The sequence below is a fragment of the Scyliorhinus torazame genome, chromosome 8 (assembly GCF_047496885.1).
Source record: "Scyliorhinus torazame isolate Kashiwa2021f chromosome 8, sScyTor2.1, whole genome shotgun sequence".
Classification (NCBI taxonomy): Eukaryota; Metazoa; Chordata; class Chondrichthyes; order Carcharhiniformes; family Scyliorhinidae; genus Scyliorhinus; species Scyliorhinus torazame.
The window spans coordinates 225455609-225476259 of record NC_092714.1 but is presented as its reverse complement, the minus strand read 5'-3'; the positions used below and the strand labels follow the sequence as shown (position 1 = coordinate 225476259).

The window sequence follows — 20651 nt, the reverse complement described above, 5'->3', positions numbered from 1 at the left end:
AAAAAGGAAAATCCCGATGGGAATATGGCCACTAAGAGATGGACAAGATTAAATCACAGGCAGCAATGGCTAAGTGGCAGGAATATAAATAATTACTTTCCTTCAGTATTTAGCAGGGAAACTGAGCAAGTGGAGATATCAGTAGATGAGATTATTTTAAATGTGGCTTTATCATTTCTGAAAAGGAGAAATAGTAAACTAATAAGACAAAACTTGAAGAAAGTCTGTGATTCGGATGGATTGCATCAAGGCATTTTAAAAGAATCTAGAGAAGAACAAATAGAGGCATTATTACATATGCTTAGCAATTCATTGAAAAAAGGATCAGTGCGATGGAAACAAAAGAACAAAGAAATGTACAGCACAGGAACAGGCCCTTCGGCCCTCCAAGCCCGTGCCGACCATGCTGCCCGACTAAACTACAATCTTCTACACTTCCTGGGTCCGTATCCTTCTATTCCCATCCTATTCATATATTTGTCAAGATGCCCCTTAAATGTCCCTATCGTCCCTGCTTCCACTACCTCCTCCGGTAGCGAGTTCCAGGCACCCACTACCCTCTGCGTAAAAAACTTGCCTCGTACATCTACTCTAAACCTTGCCCCTCTCACCTTAAACCTATGCCCCCTAGTAATTGACCCCTCTACCCTGGGGAAAAGCCTCTGACTATCCACTCTGTCTATGCCCCTCATAATTTTGTATACCTCTATCAGGGCTCCCCTCAACCTCCTTCGTTCCAGTGAGAACAAACCGAGTTTATTCAATCGCTCCTCATAGCTAATGCCCTCCATACCAGGCAACATTCTGGTAAATCTCTTCTGCACCCTCTCTAAAGCCTCCACATCCTTCTGGTAGTGTGGCGACCAGAATTGAACACTATACTCCAAGTGTGGCCTAACTAAGGTTCTATACAGCTGCAACATGACTTGCCAATTCTCATACTCAATGCCCCGGCCAATGAAGGCAAGCATGCCGTATGCCTTCTTGACTACCTTCTCCACCTGTGTTGCCCCTTTCAATGACCTCTGGACCTGTACTCCTAGATCTCTTTGACTTTCAATACTCTTGAGGGTTCTACCATTCACTGTATATTCCCTACCTGCATTAGACCTTCCAAAATGCATTACCTCACATTTGTCCGGATTAAACTCCATCTGCCATCTCTCCGCCCAAGTCTCCAGACAATCTAAATCCTGCTGTATCCTCCGACAGTCTTCATCACTATCCGCAATTCCACAAACCTTTGTGTCGTCTGCAAACTTACTAATCAGACCAGTTACATTTTCCACCAAATCATTCATATATACTACAAAGAGCAAAGGTCCCAGCACTGATCCCAGTGGAACACCACTGGTCACAGCCCTTCAATTAGAAAAGCATCCCTCCATTGCTACTCTCTGCCTTCTATGGCCTAGCCAGTTCTGTATCCACCTTGCCAGCTCACCCCTGATCCCGTGTGACTTCACCTTTTGTACTAGTCTACCATGAGGGACCTTGTCAAAGGCCTTACTGAAGTCCATATAGACAACATCTACTGCCCTACCTGCATCAATCATCTTAGTGACCTCCTCGAAAAACTCTATCAAATTAGTGAGACACGACCTCCCCTTCACAAAACCGCGCTGCCTCTCACTAATACGTCCATTTGCTTCCAAATGGGAGTAGATCCTGTCTCGAAGAATTCTCTCCAGTAATTTCCCTACCACTGAAGTAAGGCTTACCGGCCTGTAGTTCCCGGGATTATCCTTGCTACCCTTCTTAAACAGAGGAACAACATTGGCTATTCTCCAGTCCTCCGGGACATACCCTGAAGACAGCGAGGATCCAAAGATTTCTGTCAAGGCCTCAGCAATTTCCTCCCCAGCCTCCTTCAGTATTCTGGGGTAGATCCCATCAGGCCCTGGGGACTTATCTACCTTAATATTTTTTAAGACACCCAACACCTCGTCTTTTTGGATCACAATGTGACCCAGGCTATCTACACCCCCTTCTCCAGACTCAACATCTACCAATTCCTTCTCTTTGGTGAATACTGATGCAAAGTATTCATTTAGTACCTCGCCCATTTCCTCTGGCTCCACACATAGATTCCCTTGCCTATCCTTCAGTGGGCCAACCCTTTCCCTGGCTACCCTCTTGCTTTTTATGTACATGTAAAAAGCCTTGGGATTTTCCTTAACCCTATTTGCCAATGACTTTTCGTGACCCCTTCTAGCCCTCCTGACTCCTTGCTTAAGTTCCTTCCTACTTTCCTTATATTCCACGCAGGCTTCGTCTGTTCCCAGCCTTTTAGCCCTGACAAATGCCTCCTTTTTCTTTTTGACGAGGCCTACAATATCACTCGTCATCCAAGGTTCCCGAAAATTGCCGTATTTATCTTTCTTCCTCACAGGAACATGCCGGTCCTGTATTCCTTTCAACTGCCACTTGAAAGCCTCCCACATGTCAGATGTTGATTTGCCCTCAAACATCCGCCCCCAATCTATGTTCTTCAGTTCCCGCCTAATATTGTTATAATTAGCCTTCCCCCAATTTAGCACATTCATCCTCGGACCACTCTTATCCTTGTCCACCAGTACTTTAAAACTTACTGAATTGTGGTCACTGTTACCGAAATGCTCCCCTACTAAAACATCTACCACCTGGCCGGGCTCATTCCCCAATACCAGGTCCAGTGCCGCCCCTTCCCTAGTTGGACTGTCTACATATTGTTTTAAGAAGCCCTCCTGGATGCTCCTTACAAACTCCGCCCCGTCTAAGCCCCTGGCACTAAGTGAGTCCCAGTCAATATTGGGGAAGTTGAAGTCTCCCATCACCACAACCCTGTTGTTTTTACTCTTTTCCAAAATCTGTCTACCTATCTGCTCCTCTATCTCCCTCTGGCTGTTGGGAGGCCTGTAGTATACCCCCAACATTGTGACTGCACCCTTCTTATTCCTGATCTCTACCCATATAGCCTCACTGCCCTCTGAGGTGTCCTCTCGCAGTACAGCTGTGATATTCTCCCGAACAAGTAGCGCAACTCCGCCTCCCCTTTTACATCCCCCTCTATCCCGCCTGAAACATCTAAATCCTGGAACGTTTAGCTGCCAATCCTGCCCTTCCCTCAACCAGGTCTCTGTAATGGCAACAACTTCATAGTTCCAAGTACTAATCCAAGCTCTAAGTTCATCTGCCTTACCCGTAATGCTCCTTGCATTAAAACATATGCACTTCAGGCCACCAGACCCGGTGTGTTCAGCAACTTCTCCCCGTCTGCTCTGCCTCAGAGCCACACTGTCCCTATTCCCTAGTTCTCCCTCAATGCTCTCACCTTCTGACCTATTGCTCCCGTGCCCACCCCCTGCCATACTAGTTTAAACCCTCCCGTGTGACACTCGCAAACCTCGCGGCCAGGATATTTATGCCTCTCCGGTTTAGATGCAACCCGTCCTTCTTATACAGGTCACACCTGCCCCGGAAGAGCTCCCAGTGGTCCAGATAATGGAAACCCTCCCTCCTACACCAGCTGTTTAGCCACGTGTTTATCTGCTCGATCTTCCTATTTCTAGCCTCACTGGCACGTGGCACAGGGAGTAATCCCGAGATTACAACCCTCGAGGTCCTGTCTTTTAACTTTCTGCCTAGCTCCCTGAACTCCTGCTGCAGGACCTCATGCCCCTTCCTGCCTATGTCGTTAGTACCAATATGTACAACGACCTCTGCCTGTTTGCCCTCCCCCTTCAGGATTCCCTCTACCCGTTCGGAGACATCCTGGACCCTGGCACCAGGGAGGCAACATACCATCCTGGAGTCTCTTTCACGTCCACAGAAGCACCTATCTGTGCCCCTGACTATAGAGTCCCCTATTACTATTACTCTTCTGCGCTTTGACCCTCCCTTCTGAACATCAGAGCCAGCCGTGGTGCCACTGCTCTGGCTGCTGCTGTTTTCCCCTGATAGGCTATCCCCCCCGACAGTATCCAAAGGGGTATATCTGTTCGAGAGGGGGACAACCACAGGGGATTCCTGCACTGACTGCCTGCCCTTTCTGGTGGTCACCCATTTCTCTGCCTGCACCTTGGGTGTGACCACATTTACATAACTGCGATCTATGACGCTTTCCGCCACCTGCATGCTCCTAAGTGCATCCAATTGCTGCTCCAACCGAACCATGCGGTCTGTGAGGAGCTCCAGTTGGGTGCACTTTCTGCAGATGAAGCCATCCGGGACGCTGGAAGCCTCCCGGACCTGCCACATCTCACAGTCAGAGCACAGCACCCCTCTAACTGACATTGCGTCAATTAATTAAAATTAAAATTTGTCTTTTTTTAAAAATATATTTTAAAGAAGATGTAGAACAGGTTTAGAGAACTATGGACCAGCCAGCTTAAACATTTGTGGTACGAAAAATAATGTAATCCCTGCTGAAGAACACCTAGAAACCAAAAATATAATAAGAACAGTCAGCATGGAGCAATCACGTTGAATTCTCAGACAAGATAACTGAGAGAATAGATAAGGCTGGCATATATGTAATTTAACTGGATTTTCAAAAGGCCTTCAATTGGGAGGGGTTCACATGCTGTAGGTGCGGGAGCAGCTATATTTTCACAAGCTCTGGTGCTACTCATCCGTTAAACATTTTTTAAATCCTGAATCACATCCCTTAATTATCTGATCCTGATGTGTTGTGTATGATCGTTGCTATGTTCCTGGAAGATCCTGGTTAAAGTTTGGCGATAAGGAGCCCAGTTAATTCAATAAAATGTTTGATTCATTGAGGCAGTCGGAAATGGCCAGAGTGGGACTCAGTTCACAGTGGCAGTTTTGCTGGTGAGCAGGCCTATGCTTCGGCGATGCCACTGGCATCAAGATGATGGCTGCTATTGTGGGTAAAGTTGTGTTTGCCGGTCTCAGCGACCCAGCACAGATTATCTTCATATTGATAAAGCGCAATATATCCTAAAGAAAACGGGTGAAGCGGAAAAGAGAATCTGGTTAATCGATGGGGCAGTTTCCTTGGCGGGAGCTCGCTGTTAAAAGTCCTTGAAATCTAACTGCATGGTACGTTGAACATCCTGGTTGATTCGGGGAGATGGGGCTGGAGGAGTAGTATCCATGCCCCCGGTATCTCGAGGGGAACTGGGGATGAATTCCAGGCTGGATTTAAGAACTGGCTGCCATGCCTGCGCAATCTTGATTTGAAGGCTGGCCATTTCAAGTTCAATATAACACATTGTATCCAGTTTTCGATGTCTGAGGTTGATTGGAGACCCCGACCAAGGGTCTTACATCGACTTGTCCTCTGTTTTCATCGGGAAGGGGTGGAAGCGGTCAGATACGACAGGTCTTTTGTCACCCACTGGGTCTAGGTGTCTCTTTACCAGAGCTTCGGGATGACGACATGGCAGAGGTGCAAAGGCTTCGGTGAAACTCTGAATGGGTCCTGGTTGTTGTTTGATGATCCTGGAATGGGTTTGGCCTTTCCGAGCTCCATGCATGGTTATATTATCCTGCAGTTCATCATTAATCCTGAACTTTGTTCCCTTGTGATTTTACTCCTGGTTTTGTGTGATTGTCTTTTATTCTGACACGGCTATATTTACATATGAGCACAGACGCTTTGTTGCGTATTATGCTGTTACACTGCAAACATTATGCAGAAATGGTTGTATGACACGAGGGTTGTGTAGTATTTACCTGGTTTTGCTTATTGTGGCTGTTGTGAGTACATTTTTTGGTACCTTTCATTTTAAAAAAAAATAGATGCATAACATCACAGCAGGATGGCAGGTAAGTGGTTTGGTATGGAGGTGGTTAGTATGGACTTATACGTCCTCAATGTGTGAGAATGACCACCGTTAGAACTATTGGTGGTGTGATTTTCTTTTGTACTTTATTATTTTGGAATCTTTGCTCGTCTCCTGTGAAAGTACAGATCATGTATCCTGGAATGGACTGGGTTCCTTTTTCTGTTTCTATCTTGGCACCTCTGGTGTTACAGAAGTAGGGGGAAATATGTACTGGTGTACGCACAGAGGCGTTCGGTAAAACCTGGAATATCTAGCTCTCCTCACCCCACCTCCCTGACCAAGAAGTCTCATTTTGAAGGCTTCTGGACTACTCCATCTTGAGATTCAGTTCCACTGGGGAGGTCGCATCCGGTTGGCTGCGGGGCCCCGAGTGCAAGTCTGTGTGCCTTGGTTCAACGTTGTTAAAGTCTTTCTTCAGTTGGAAATTAGACTGATTGGAGGAGTTGGACACCCTCCTCCAAGTAGTCTTATATAGGGACTTACACCCTAACCTTCTTGAGACCTGGGCTCCTCTTGGGGTGGGGGGGGGGGGGGGGGGGGGGGGGCCTTACCCTGTTGGGAGGAGTTGTATTTCTCCCCAAGATATCCTGTTGACAGGTGTCCTGACAATTCTTCTTCCCCTCGTCAGCGGGGTTCCCTTACTGGAAAGTGGTTTAAGTTTTCCGGTGATGGCGAGGTGCTTCTGATTTGGTTATAGACGAGTGAGGTTTATTGTGTTGAGAGACTTGGTATGGTGTAAGATGTTAAGTAATGGGTTAAGAGTTAAGTAATGCATTAAGAGACATTGCAATTAGTTGTCTCATTTATGTTAAGTATCCAATGATTGACACTGATATGTAAAGGGGCTTCAGGTGGCCCTTGTGTTAGGCAGTGTGTTGTTAGAATTTTGTGCAGAGGCTGTGGAAGTGAAATAAATGGTGTTTGGTGAAAAGGAACAGGACTTTTGACTCTTAATACAATGGTAACTAAAACGTATAACAATGGTAGCAGAGGATGGTTGCTGTGCAAATGTGAAGGGTTGAAAAATACAACATTTCCTGATGAAACCAAGGAGTGAGTGAGAAGGAAAAAAAAAAGAGATACATGGCTGAACCCAGGATAAAGATGGCTGGATATGACTATCCCCCCTTATTTTCTGAAAGGAAATTGTACGACCAATGGAGAAGTGCAGTAGTTATGTGGACTAAGGTAACTGCCTTGGGAAAGAGAAAACAGGGTACGGCATTGGCTCTTTCTCTACCTTATGACAGTAAAATCCGAAATAAAGTGCTTTCTGAGCTGGAATTGGAAGAGTTAGAATCAGAAGAAGGTCTGGAGACTCTATTACAATATATGGATAAGATTTACAAGAAAGATGACTTGTTAAGTGCGTATGAAGATTGGAATTTGCTAAGTTCCGGAAAATAGAGGAATTCACCATGGAAGACTATATAATGGAATTTGGCAGACTATATAAAAGGCTGCAGAAACACAACCTGGAATTTCCATAGTCTGTGTTGGCCTTTGAATTACTTGACTGTGCTAGAATGAGCAACATGGATAGACTCCTGGTTTTGACAGGAGTTCAGTTTACTGATAAGGATACCTTATTCGAACAGATGACAAAAGCTTTAAAGAAGTTTCTAGGGAAACATTTGATTCCGATGACTCTGATGACTCAAATAGGTCAGTCTGCTTATAAAGCAGAATATGGAAGATACACTACTAACAGGATGGCCAAATTGTACGGCTACGAACAGGGCCCAAGACTATAGAAGGAGATTGAGACAAGGAAATTATGAAGATAGAAACCCAGTTAGAACCTACAATAGGAAGATGAACCCCAGAAATGCACAGGGCATGATAAATCGATGTTTTCGATGTGACTCTCAATACCATTATGTCTTCAACTGTCCAAAACGTTATGATAGAGTGTTTGAAGCGACACATGACACGGAAGAGTCAGAAGAGGAAAAAGATGGTGACCAGAAAGAAGGCATTGTCCTATTAACAAGCAGTTTTACACCGGTAATGAGGGTGTTGGTTGCAGAATCCTTCAATTGTGCTGTATTGGACAGTGACTGCACATCTACTGTGTGTGGAATTGACTGGTTAAAATGTTACCTTGACTCCTTGAATGCTGAAAGTCGTAACAAGGTTAAGGAATTTGAAAGTTCCATAAGTTTCAGGTTTGGGGATGATAATACTCTGAAGTCACTGAAAAGAGTGGTGATCCCGTGCAATATTGCCGGAGTGAATCATTTCATTAGCACGGATGTTGTATCAAGTGAGATACCTTGCTTCTGAGCAGACCGTCAATGAAGAAAGCACACATGAAACTGGATATGGAACAGGATATGGCAACAGTTTTTGGAAAGACGGTGGACTTACAATTTACACAGTCGGGACACTATTGTATTCCATTACTGAAAAATAATATTAAAAGTAGAGCGGTTAAGGCAGTTGAAAATGGGACTTTCGCTGATAAAAAGCTTGTTGTACTAAAACTGCATAGGCAATTTGCACATCCGTCTCCTCGGAGGCTGAAAAATTTATTAAAGATTGCAGGGGTAAGGGATGAAGACTATACTAAACTGATAGAACAGGTTAGTGATTGCTGTGAAGTTTGGAGGAAGTACAGAAGGACACCAGCACAACCGATAGTAACCCTACCTTTGGCTAGGGATATTAACGACATTATGGCTGTGGACCTTAAAGATCTGGGATAAGGCCATTTATCCGAAAGGGCAACTACCAAAAGTTGGTACAAAGGTGATATACTTGCCTGAAGGGTCTAGTCAATGGAAGGATGCAACTGTTATTAGAGCAGGGAAGGCCACTGGAAAGTATAAACATTGGTTGAATGTACAGCATTCAGGGGAGGGAGTTAAGACAATGGATTGGGAACACGAAGTTCAAAAATGGAGGTCACAGAAACGCAGTGCCAGTTCAGATAGCACATCGGTTAGTGAACAGGTCCGCAGGAAAAGGTCGAGAATTTTGAAAGGACATCCCACAGCATATAGGAAAGATCAAGCAGTAGCAGTATAGAACAAGTTACCAGGCAGGAGAGGGGACGTAGTTTATCAAGGTCTCGGAACATGAGTAAGACTACAAATACTAATAGGAGTAGAAGCCCACATGCACCTGAGATTTTGGTGGCTTCCAATAAATTAGATGAAAAGTTATCAAAGATGCTAAACAGCAAGAATTGCATAGTTGGAGTGAATTTGGGGTATACACGGAAGTACCGGATAGGGGACAAAGAGCTCTGTCCCACAGATGGATTTGCATGGAAAAGGTTCTTCCGGATGGAACTTGTAAGGCAAAGGGCAGGCTAGTGGCAAGGGGATTTGAAGAAAGCTTAGAAGATCAGGATTTAAGGGTAGATTCACCTACAGCAGGAAAGGTTAATTTTAAAGATCTTCTTTTACCCACAAAAGCATGGGAATGCAAATCTATAGATATTAAAGCTGCCTTCTTGCAGGGGCATCGGCTCCAGAGAGACATTTTTCTCCGTCCTCCTAAAGAAGCAGCTAACATAGAAGGGGTATTCTGGAAGTTGAACAAATGTGTATGTGGTTTAAATGTTGCATCTCGAGTCTGGTATTTTTCGGTACGGTCAGTTTTGTTAAAGTTAGGCTGTTACCAGTTGAAAGTAGATCCGGTAATGTTTTACTGGCCCTATAAAGGGATCCTTTCTGGCATTTTTATGATGCATGTCAAATAATTTTTGTGGGGTGGGATTAGTGATTTTGAAGCTTTTGTAATCTCTGGTTTGAGGAAAGAATTCAGTGTCGGAAGTCAGGCTTCCGGTGCATTTAAATATATTGGACTGGAAATCGGACAGACTAAGTTAGGGGCAACTTTACGTCAGCAATCTTATTTGGAAAGCATCAGCCCAATAGCAATTAGTCGTGGCCGGGTTTTCACAAAAAGGTGCAAGGTTTCGTAGATGGAAAAAGAGCAACTGCAAAGTTTAATTGGGCAACTGAATTGGTTAGGTAGACAGACTAGACCGGACAGGAGTTTTGATGTCTTAGAGTTGAGTACAAAAATGAATGATCCCAAAGTGGAAGACATAATAACAGCAAATAAAGCGTTTGGCCAAACTAAAAATGCAGGAGTGTGTTTTGAGGTTCCCGGTTTTAGGTGACCTTAGGCACTTGAAATTCATAGTTTATAGTGATGCGTCCAATGCAAATCAAGCACAGGAGGTTTGATAATTTTCCTCTTGGGGAACAATGGTAAATGTTGTCCTCTTTTGTGGGAAACAACGAAAATAAGGAAAGTGGTCAAAAGCACTTTGGCTGCTGAGACGTTAAGCTTTGTAGAGGCGGTGGATATGGCCTTTTATATATCTCAGATATTGACAGAAATTTAACTTTTGGATATTGTTAATGAAGGGCACCTGTTTCAGTGACTTTTTTTTACAAAAAAAAAAATTTGAAAAAGGGGGGAAATTGCATTTGTGTTTTTGAGTTTCTTTAAATTTTGTTTTCAACTAATTATTTTTTTCTCCAAGGAAGGGGAGACTGTTAAGTAATGCATTAAGAGACATTGCAATTAGTTGTCTCATTTATGTTAAGTATCCAATGATTGACACTGATATGTAAAGGGACTTCAGGTGGCCCTTGTGTCAGGTGGTTTGTTGTTAGAGTTTTGTGCAGCGGCTGTGGAAGTGAAATAACATAAGAATCCTTGGGGCTAATCCTGGCGTTCCTCGCTTTTTGAATTAGGTTTCAATTTTTGCCCCATAAGGGATCCCGTATATTGTGTAGCTTTCTCTTCCATTGCCCTGAGGAGGAGGGCGAACATCAGAGTGCCATGTGCTCATTGTTTTATCCTGCTATCGTAAGATCCCATACTCTTTTTGGTATCCTTTTATCCTTTCATTTTCTGTATGAAAGGAGGCACTCACCACAATGATTGCAATCCAATTGTATGAATGCTTGCTGGTCTTCTCTGTATTTGTATGTGGAATATTGATCACTGTGCTATACTAGATTTTGGAGATGTGCTCTGTCTTGTGGTTAAATGCAAGATACCCCCTTAGAGCTAGTGGGCGGGATTCTCCCATGCCGCGCCGTTTGAAGAGAATCGCCGTTCCCGCCGGATTTTCACGCGACGCTGTTCCGCCATTCTCCCAATCGCCAAACTTAGCCCCTCGGGCGATTCTCCGGGCGGCGCAGCGCCGAACGCAATGACGCCATTCTCGCCGGTTGGGAGAATGGCACCTCCAATCTGGCATGGCGCTACCTCCCGGGTGGCGGCTCCCCCAGCGAGACCAGAGCCCTCTGCTCATGGATGGTGAGGGGGTGCAGAACAGGTGCTCCCCCTCCGCTCACGATGGTTGTGGGCCGTCTTATCCTGGGGGAGGGGAGGGATCAGAGTTAGGCGATCAGCAGCAAGACGCACTGATATTGCCAACATTATGGCTGAAGGGGGGGGGGGGAGGGGACACTGGGCACCATGCCACAGCGCCTCGCAAGGGGGGTGTGGTGCCCATGTGGGTCAGGTGGAACGTGGTGCCCCCCCTCCTGTATGGGCAGGGGTGGCGCGACACGTGGTGGGGGTGGCCCGGGGGAACTCTTGGGGTACTTACCCTGGCTGCCCTCGTCAGGTCATGGAGCTTCTTGCGTCACTCCTCCAGTACTTGGGGTGTGCCCCACAGCGCTAACGGCAATGCCCACATCACACCAGTTGCGCCCGACTGTGCTGGCCAGGTGCCAGTGGCCACGTCTTGGGCACAGGATCGCCCTTCACACTTCCACTGCGTCCAGCAGTGTCTGCAGGTCATAGTCCCGGAACCTGGGGGGCGGCACTGCGGGGCGCAGCCATCTCTTCTGGGGCCTGTGTGCGGATCAAGCACATAAAGTGACGCGGCGCCGCGTCATCCGGGTGTCATGCGCTGACGGCACCGTTCTGGCGCCACGCCCACCGCGTTTCTCGCGGCACCGCTGCTGGCCCCTTTTCGGGGCCTGAATCGATGCTGCCGGCAGCCCGTTCGCGCCGTCATGAAACGCGACGCCGTTCACGACGGTGCGGGACACTCTGACGCAGCATCCGAGAATCCCGCCCAATGTCTCGGTGAATTTTTTTTTTTTTTTTTTTTTGTATGTCTTTTCCTGGCTTCTGCAAAGGTACAGGCAAGTCTCACATCCGAGAAAAAGACATTATAATGCGTCGCCGGTACAACTGGAGCTGGAGGAGGTATGTTTTGGTGCACACCCGAACAGGGTGCAAAAACCTTATTTGACATTTTCTGCTGTATGAGCAATCGCTATACAGTAAAATGGTGCATATGTTTTCATGGCTTTGTCCTCTTCCCCCCCATTTTCAAGTTCATCTGTTCACTGTCTTTTAAACGGAGGGACCAAGTTTAATCATTACGCTGAACCAACTGGCTTGGTGCTCTCCTGACTTCTTCTGCATTCATGTATGCAGAAGCATTTATGCTGCTGTGTACCAGTTTTGAGGATTTGTTGCATTATTTGTAAAAATGGAAAAATTCCAATAAAAATAAATATTTAAAAAGGACCTTCAGTAAGGTATCCTTCAGTAGACTAATGATAAGTACAGAGCATCCGGAGTCGGGAACATGTAGCAGAATAGATAGTTAGCTGGCTGTAAGATAGAAGGTGATCAACAAGGGTAAAGAGAAGCAATTCAGAGTGGCAGGTGGTGGAAAGTGATATCCAAAAGGCTCAATGCTGGGACTGTTGTTCATGATTTAAATTAAGAATTTAAACCTTGGTACCAAATACTTTAGAGGAGTGGGAGAGAGTCAATACTGAGGAGTACTGCAACAAGGCAACTTCAAATAACTTGCCGAATTGGCAAACAGATTTCAACACAATGCCACTTGTGCTTCTAATCGTTATTCAGTCATCCTTCCTGGAAGTATGTGTGGACCTCTGGTAAGCAAAGATTAAACCTTGTCTACCGATGCCAAGTGTCGTGACTACGAATTATAGCCTGTATTATGTACATATTGAACTCTTCGGTAAAACACGTTTTTAAAAAAAGGACATAGCAACAAAAGCTGGCTAATACTACAAAGTCACTACTTTTTGGAATTTTTTTGTGGATTATACGAAGTACCAAGAGTGACAACAGAACATTGCACTCTTTTTCAGATTGACACTTCAAAGGAAGTGATGCATTGCAAAAACTGAACTATAATTTCCTGCGAAGATAATGGAAGCTGATGACCATCTCCTCAGTTATATCTCAGACATCTGTGTGTTTATCCCTTCCATTAATACACAAGAAAGCAGGTTAAAAACCAACTGCCACCCAGGTCCCTGTGCACTCATCTGGTGTTTTCACTCTACTATGTTGGTGTGTGCTGTGTAAGTTACAGCTGAAGAATGTTAACTCGGCATCCCTCGGCAGCACGGTGGCGCAGTGGGTTAGTCCTGCAGCCTCATGGCGCCGAGGTCCCAGGTTCGATCCCTGTCCGTCACTGTCTGGGTCACTGTCCGTGTGGAGTTTGCACATTCTCCCCGTGTTTGCGTGGGTTTCGTCCCCACAACACAAAAAAAAAATGTGCAGGCTAGGTGGATTGGCCACGCTAAATTGCCCCTTAATTGGAAAAAATGAATTGAGTACTCTAAATTTATAATAAAAAAATAAAAAAACTAGGCATCCTTGCTGTTAGTCGGTAAAAAGTCTCTCCCTCATGGCAGGAAGTCAAGTCAGCAAAGCCACAGTCTAAAAGGAGGCAGGGTAACTCCTTTCATCAAACCTGCAAAACCAGGAATCTCGTGACCAACAGCTCAACTGCCAAGGTGAGCACTACCAGACGCACCCAAATTAATGGTCGCAATGTTTCACCATCTAGTCCTCATGGACAAGTCAAAGACAAATGCTTATATCTTTTTAACTTGTATTTTTGGACCCCTTTGTCATTTTTCTTTTTGATAAACAATTTTATTGAGACATTTTGGCATAGTAATCAACAACAATACAAAACAGTGTGCAAAGTGCAAAAACCAGCTCCCCTCCTACAAGGACCCGCCTAACTGCCACCCGAATCTACGTTGCCCTAACCCGCCCCTCCCACTCACCCCCCCACCACTGCTGACGGTTAATTTTCCGCGAAGAAGTCGATAAATGGTTGCCACTGACAGTGAGCCTCTCAGAGCAGACTTAATTTTCTCCAGAACGAGAAAGCTCTCCATATCCGATTGTCAGGCCTACGACTTCGGGGGCTTTGAGTCCCTCCATGCCAGCAGAATTCGTTGCCGGGCTACCAGGGAAGCAAAGGCCAAAACATCAGCCAATCTCTCCTCCTGGACTTCCGGTTCCTACGAAACCCCCAAAATTGCCACCTCTAGACTCATCACCACCCTTATTTTCAGTACCCGGGACATAACGTCTGCAAATCCCTGCCAGTACCCCCTGAGTTTTGAACAAGCCCAGAACATGTGGACATGGTTCGCTGGTCCTCCCGCACATCTGGCACACCGGTGTCCTCCAGTCCAAAGAATTTACTCATCCGAGCCACTGTCATGTGGGCCCGGTGGACGACTTTGAATTGAATCAGGCTGAGCCTAGCACATGTTGCGGTTGCGTTAACCCTGCTCAACGCCTCCGCCCATAAGCCCTCTTCTATCTCACTTCCGAGCTCCTCTTCCCACTTAAGCTTCAGCTCCTCGGTCTGCGTCTCCTCTGCCTCTATAAGTTCTTTGTATATATCTGAGACCCTCCCCTCCCCCACCCATCCACTGGACACTACCCTGTTCTGGATCCCCCTAAGTGGCAGGCGTGGGAAGGATGGAATCTGTCTGCGTAGGAAGTCCCGCACCTGCAAGTACCTAAACTCATTCCCTCTCGCCAGCCCAAATTTCTCCTCTAGCGCCCTCATGCTCAGGAAGCTCCCTTCCAAGATCAGTTCCCCCATCCTCTCAATCCCAGCCCTCCGCCATGTTCGGAACCCACCGTCCATCACTTGACTGACGATAGGTTAGTAACTTGTAGATATAGTGACCTGGGGTCCATGTGGGTGCAGATAGAGGCACGGTCGTGCAGGGAATCTGATTTGGGGGCACTGGTCATGGCTTCGCTCCCGTTCTCGCCAATGCAAGTCCAGTGGTTGTTTCCATTCTAAAGATATGGAGGCAATTCAGACATTTAACTTGGGTCATTGTTGAAGCTAGCCCCCATCTGTGCTAGCCATCTGTTCGAGCCAGCGAGATTGGATGCCATGTTTGGGGTGTGGAGAGTGAGGGAGCTGGAGAAATTGGGAGACCTGTTTTTGGAAGGGCAGTTTGCCAGTCTAGAGGAATGGACAGTGAAGTTTGAGCTCTCAGGCCTGTTCAGATATCTCCAGGATCGGACTTTTATACGACGGATCTCACCGCCATTCCCTGTGGCGCAGCCAATATCTCCTTTCGCTCGCGGGGTCAGAGGACGGTAGCACATCCGACATTTATGGATGGATTCTGGCAAAAGATTTGTCTTCAGTGTAAGGGCTGACTGCTAGGTGGGAGAAGCTGGGGCCCATAATAGATAATATGTGGAGTGAAGCCCTTCACAGTGTGAATTCCATGTCTTAATACGCGACGCTGGGTTTGATCCAGCTTAAAGTGGTGTTAAGGGCACACCTGACCAAGTCGAGGATGAGACATTTCTTCTCGGAAATGGATGATAGGTGCGAGCGCTGTTCTGGGAGTCCAGCCAACCATGTGCACATGTACTGGTCTTGTCCGAAGCTTCTGAGCTTCTGGGTCTCCTTCTTCAGCACCATGTTGCCGATTTGGAATATTGAACTGGAGCCCTGTCCGTTAGTTGCCATGTTTGAGGTGTTAGACTCGGCGGGGCTGCAGACAGGTGCGGGGGCAGATGTTCTTGCCTTCAGCTCGTTGATTGCCTGGAGGCGGGTTCTGCTGTGGTGCAGCTCTGCATCTGCAGCCAACGCCTCAGTATGGTTGGGAGACTTGATCGAGTTTTTGTACCAAGAGAAGATCAAGTACATCGTGATTGATTCAGTCAAGAGATTCTGCTGGAAGTGGCAACCTTTCATAGTGTGAGGAACTGCAGTTGTTTGGGGGGGGGGGGGGGGGGTGTAGGAGGTTGCGTTGGTGTTATTTTTAATGTATTTTTCTGTAAATTGTATTTGGTTTGTTTGTGTAGGTTTGCCCATTTTGTAATTTATAAAACAATTTTTTTAAAAAAGTTAATTGGAGGTTCAATTTTCCCTTTTCATGTGGATAGGGCATACATGGGCAATCTTACAAGTCATTAAATGGATATCGAACAGGTTTAGGGAAACAGGTGGTTACAGTTCACAGGTCTTCACACAAAAGCCAAAATTTAGCAGCCTCATTTACTTTTCTGTGTCAGTGCTCTCAATGTCACATAGGTTGAAGCAAATTAGTTGGACCTTAGCATGAATAATGGTGGCGGAACCTCAGAATGAAGCCAGATATGATTGTTCACTTGGCATTTCTGATTGAAAATAGTTGGAAACACATCAGCCTAGTCTTTCCGCTCACATACGAGGCTCTAACATTATTTTTTTAAAATTTAATTTTGTTTATAAATTTAGAGTACCCAATTCATTTATTCCAATTAAGGGGCAATTTAGCGTGTTCAATCCACCTACCTTGCACATCTTTGTGTTGTGGGGGCGAAACCCACGCAAACGCGGGGAGAATGTGCAAACTCCACACTGACAGTGACCCAGAGCTAGGATTGAACCTGGGACCTCGGCGCCATGAGACTGCAGTGCTAACCACTGCGCCACCATGCTGCTCTGGCTCTGTCATTATTGACAATGAGTAGCCTCCTCCAATTAGCCACTTAATAATCCAACATTTTCAGTGGGCCATTGCATGGTTCCAGAATTTCGCCTGAACCCATTGGTTACCGGCTGCTCAAGGTATTTAGCATGGAGCTAACCCAGTTTTGTAGTCTCAGGCTAAGCATAGGCATGGTGGTGCTCGTCTTCATTGACTCATTTCCCAGACTGATGGAAGAGTGAGGGATGTATGTGCTTCTAGGTTACAGATTGCGGTAACATTCAACACCACTGCTGATGGCAGCCATCAGTCACTCACTGACAGACAATTTTCAGTTTCGTCATGTGTCATTCGGCTTTTTAGGCATCGTGGTAACCCCACACAAGACAATGCACTGTACCTTCGCTCAAGATGAGAACCAAAATTCAGAGAAGAGGCTGCAGCCAAGAATGTTTCTGAACAATAGAACTTTTAAGACAAAAATAGAGCTGCCTTAATTTGCAGGACTTTTGATAAATTAAAATAAAAACAAGGGCAGGGATTCTCCAGTCGTTGCGATTCACTTTGCCTGCCAGCAGGGCAGCCCCACCAGTGTGGGGTGGTTACAATGGGAAATGTCACTGACAAGCAGTGGGAAGATAGAATCCCACTGAAAGCAAACGGTGCACGGCCGAGAAACACGTGACCGGGGAACCGAGGAATCCAGCCCAAGGTTTTCACAAACTCAGTAAAGAGTACAGAATGACAAAGATGTCGCAATTCAGTCATTCCACAATAATGAGATTACAAGTAGGTGGTGTGTGACCTGAAGATGGTTAAGGAAGATGGAGTTGAGTTGAAACTGGAGAAAGAGTGTTGAAATATGGAGTGGGGAGTGTCATCAGAAGAAGGTGGTGCAACATAACATAGGTCCCTGGGGAACCTGAAAAGAGTTAATGAGCCATCAACAACATCACACAGGGGGACTTCCGGGTGCGGCGATGACCAGCTGAGTCGCACGTTTCGGCAGCTCCCTGTGAAACTGACTTTTGGGCTCTTGATAGGAGCCCCAACGGCAATTTTGACGGCTAAAAACTGTGCGGTAAACCAGAAGGGAATTCCCCCCTGGATACGGATGGAAAAAGGAGGAGAGAGTGGCCAGATTGCAGTGGATCCTTTAGAACAGCAGCAAGGAAGGCAAGCAAAAACCAAGATGGCGTCGGAAGGTGGCAGTTTAACATGGGGCCCTGAACAACAAGAGTTCTTGAAATGCTGTGTGGAAGAGATCAAAAAGGAAATGAAGAAAGAGCTGTTGGCCCCGATACTACAGGCGATCGAAGGGCTAAAGGAGGAACAAAAGACCCAGGAGCGGGAGCTTCGGGTCGTGAAGGCAAAGGCAGCCGAGAATGAGGACGATATACAGGGCCTGGTGGTGAAGACGGAGATGCAGGAGGCACATCAGAAACGATGTGTGGAAAGGTTGGAGGCACTGGAAAACAACGCAAGGAGGAACAACCTGAGGATTCTTGGTCTTCCTGAAGGTGTGGAGGGTGCGGACGTCGGGGCATATGTGAGCACGATGCTGCACTCGTTAATGGGAGCGGAGGCCCCGGCGGGTCCGTTGGAGGTGGAGGGAGCATACCGAGTGATGGCGCGAGGACCGAGAGCAGGAGAAATTCCCAGAGCCATAGTGGTGAGATGCCTCCGTTTTAAGGATAGAGAAATGGCCCTTAGATGGGCGAAGAAAACTCGGAGCAGTAAATGGGAGAACGCGGTGATCCGCGTTTATCAAGACTGGAGTGCGGAGGTGGCGAGAAGGAGGGCGAGCTTTAATCGGGCCAAGGCGGTGCTTCATAAAAGGAAGATAAAATTTGGAATGCTGCAACCGGCAAGACTGTGGGTCACATATCGAGGGAGGCACCACTACTTTGAGACGGCGGATGAAGCGTGGACTTTTATTGTGGAAGAAAAACTGGAATGAGCGGGTTATTAACAAGAACGTTCGAACAAAGTGGTGGGGCGAATGTGGGGGGCAAAGAGGGGTTTTATGTACTAATCCTGCGATGTGGTAACTTTTCTCTCTCCCACAGGTGGTGATGGGGGGAGGAGGGGAGGTGGAGGAGATGGGGCGTTGGCCATTGGGGGCGGGGCCAAGGGAGAAGCGCGGGCTTGGTTCCCGCGCTATGATAATCATGGCGGGAATAGAGAAGCAGGAAGGAGGGGGCGTCGCACGGTGCGAGCCGAGGTCACGGGGGGAAGCCGAGGTCAGCCAGAGTTTGCTGACTTCTGGGAGCAACATGGGGGGAGTAATTACGCTAGCGGGGGATCTAGCGGGGGGGGGTGGGAGGGGGGGAATTACTGGGTTGCTGCTGCTGGGGAGAGGGGGGAGCTGGTATGGGAGAGGATGGGCGGGGGGGCACCGCCTGGGGGAGATACAGCTGCGTGGGAACCGGGTGAGGAGCTGGAAAAAGGTGATGGCTAATCGACAAGGGGGGGGGGTAGGAAGCCCCCCAACTCGGCTGATCACGTGGAACGTGAGAGGGCTGAACGGGCCGATAAAGAGGGCACGGGTACTCGCACACCTTAAGAAACTTAAGGCAGATGTGGTTATGTTACAGGAAACGCACCTGAAACTGATAGACCAGGTTAGGCTACGCAAAGGATGGGTGGGGCAGGTGTTCCATTCGGGGCTAGATGCGAAAAACAGGGGGGTGGCTATATTAGTGGGGAAGCGGGTAATGTTCGAGGCAAAGACTATAGTGGCGGATAACGGGGGCAGATACGTGATGGTGAGTGGCAAACTACAGGGGGAGACGGTGGTTTTGGTAAACGTATATGCCCCGAACTGGGATGATGCCAATTTTATGAGGCGGATGCTAGGACGCATTCCGGACCTAGAGATGGGAAAGCTGATAATGGGGGGAGATTTTAATACGGTGTTGGAACCAGGGCTGGATAGGTCGAAGTCCAGGACTGGAAGGAGGCCGGCAGCAGCCAAGGTACTTAAAGATTTTATGGAGCAGATGGGAGGTGTAGACCCGTGGAGATTTAGCAGACCTAGGAGTAAGGAGTTCTCGTTTTTCTCCTATGTCCATAAAGTCTACTCGTGAATAGACTTTTTTGTGCTGGGTAGGGCATTGATCCTGAAGGTGAGGGGAACGGAGTATACGGCTATAGCCATTTCGGATCACGCTCCACACTGGGTGGACTTGGAGATAGGGGAGGAAACAGGAGGGCGCCCACCCTGGAGAATGGACATGGGACTAATGGCAGATGAGGGGGTGTGTCTAAGGGTGAGGGGGTGCATTGAAAAGTACTTGGAACTCAATGATAATGGGGAGGTCCAGGTGGGAGTGGTCTGGGAGGCGTTGAAGGCGGTGGTTAGAGGGGAGCTGATATCAATAAGGGCACATAAAGGGAAGCAGGAGAGTAAGGAACGGGAGCGGTTGCTGCAAGAACTTGAGGGTGGACAGACAATATGCGGAAGCACCGGAGGAGGGACTGTACAGGGAAAGGCAAAGGCTACATGTAGAATTTGACTTGCTGACTACAGGCACTGCAGAGGCACAATGGAGGAAGGCACAGGGTGTACAGTACGAATATGGGGAGAAGGCGAGCAGGTTGCTGGCACACCAATTGAGGAAAAGGGGAGCAGCGAGGGAAATAGGGGGAGTGAGGGATGAGGAAGGAGAGATGGAGCGGGGAGCGGAGAGAGTGAATGGAATGTTCAAGACATTTTATAAAAAATTATATGAAGCTCAACCCCCGGATGGGAGGGAGAGAATGATGGGCTTCTTGGATCGGCTGGAATTTCCCAAGGTGGAAGAGCAGGAAAGGGTGGGACTGGGAGCACAGATCGAGGTAGAAGAAGTGGTGAAAGGAATTAGGAGCATGCAGGCGGGAAAGGCCCCGGGACCGGATGGATTCCCAGTCGAATTCTGTAGAAAATATGTGGACTTGCTCGCCCCGGTACTGACGAGGACCTTTAATGAGGCAAAGGAAAGGGGACAACTGCCCCCGACTATGTCTGAAGCAACGATATCGCTTCTCTTAAAGAAGGAAAAGGACCCGCTACAATGCGGGTCCTATAGACCTATTTCCCTCCTAAATGTAGATGCCAAGGTCCTGGCCAAGGTAATGGCAATGAGAA

General features: G+C 47.2%; 1 protein-coding gene across 1 annotated transcript in view; it reads right to left on the bottom strand.

The window, feature by feature from the left end:
* The window catches only part of LOC140428409 (brefeldin A-inhibited guanine nucleotide-exchange protein 2-like), a 162341-nt gene that overhangs the window by 66620 nt on the left and 75070 nt on the right, over positions 1 to 20651 (bottom strand). The gene's annotated exons all lie outside the window — the stretch shown is intronic.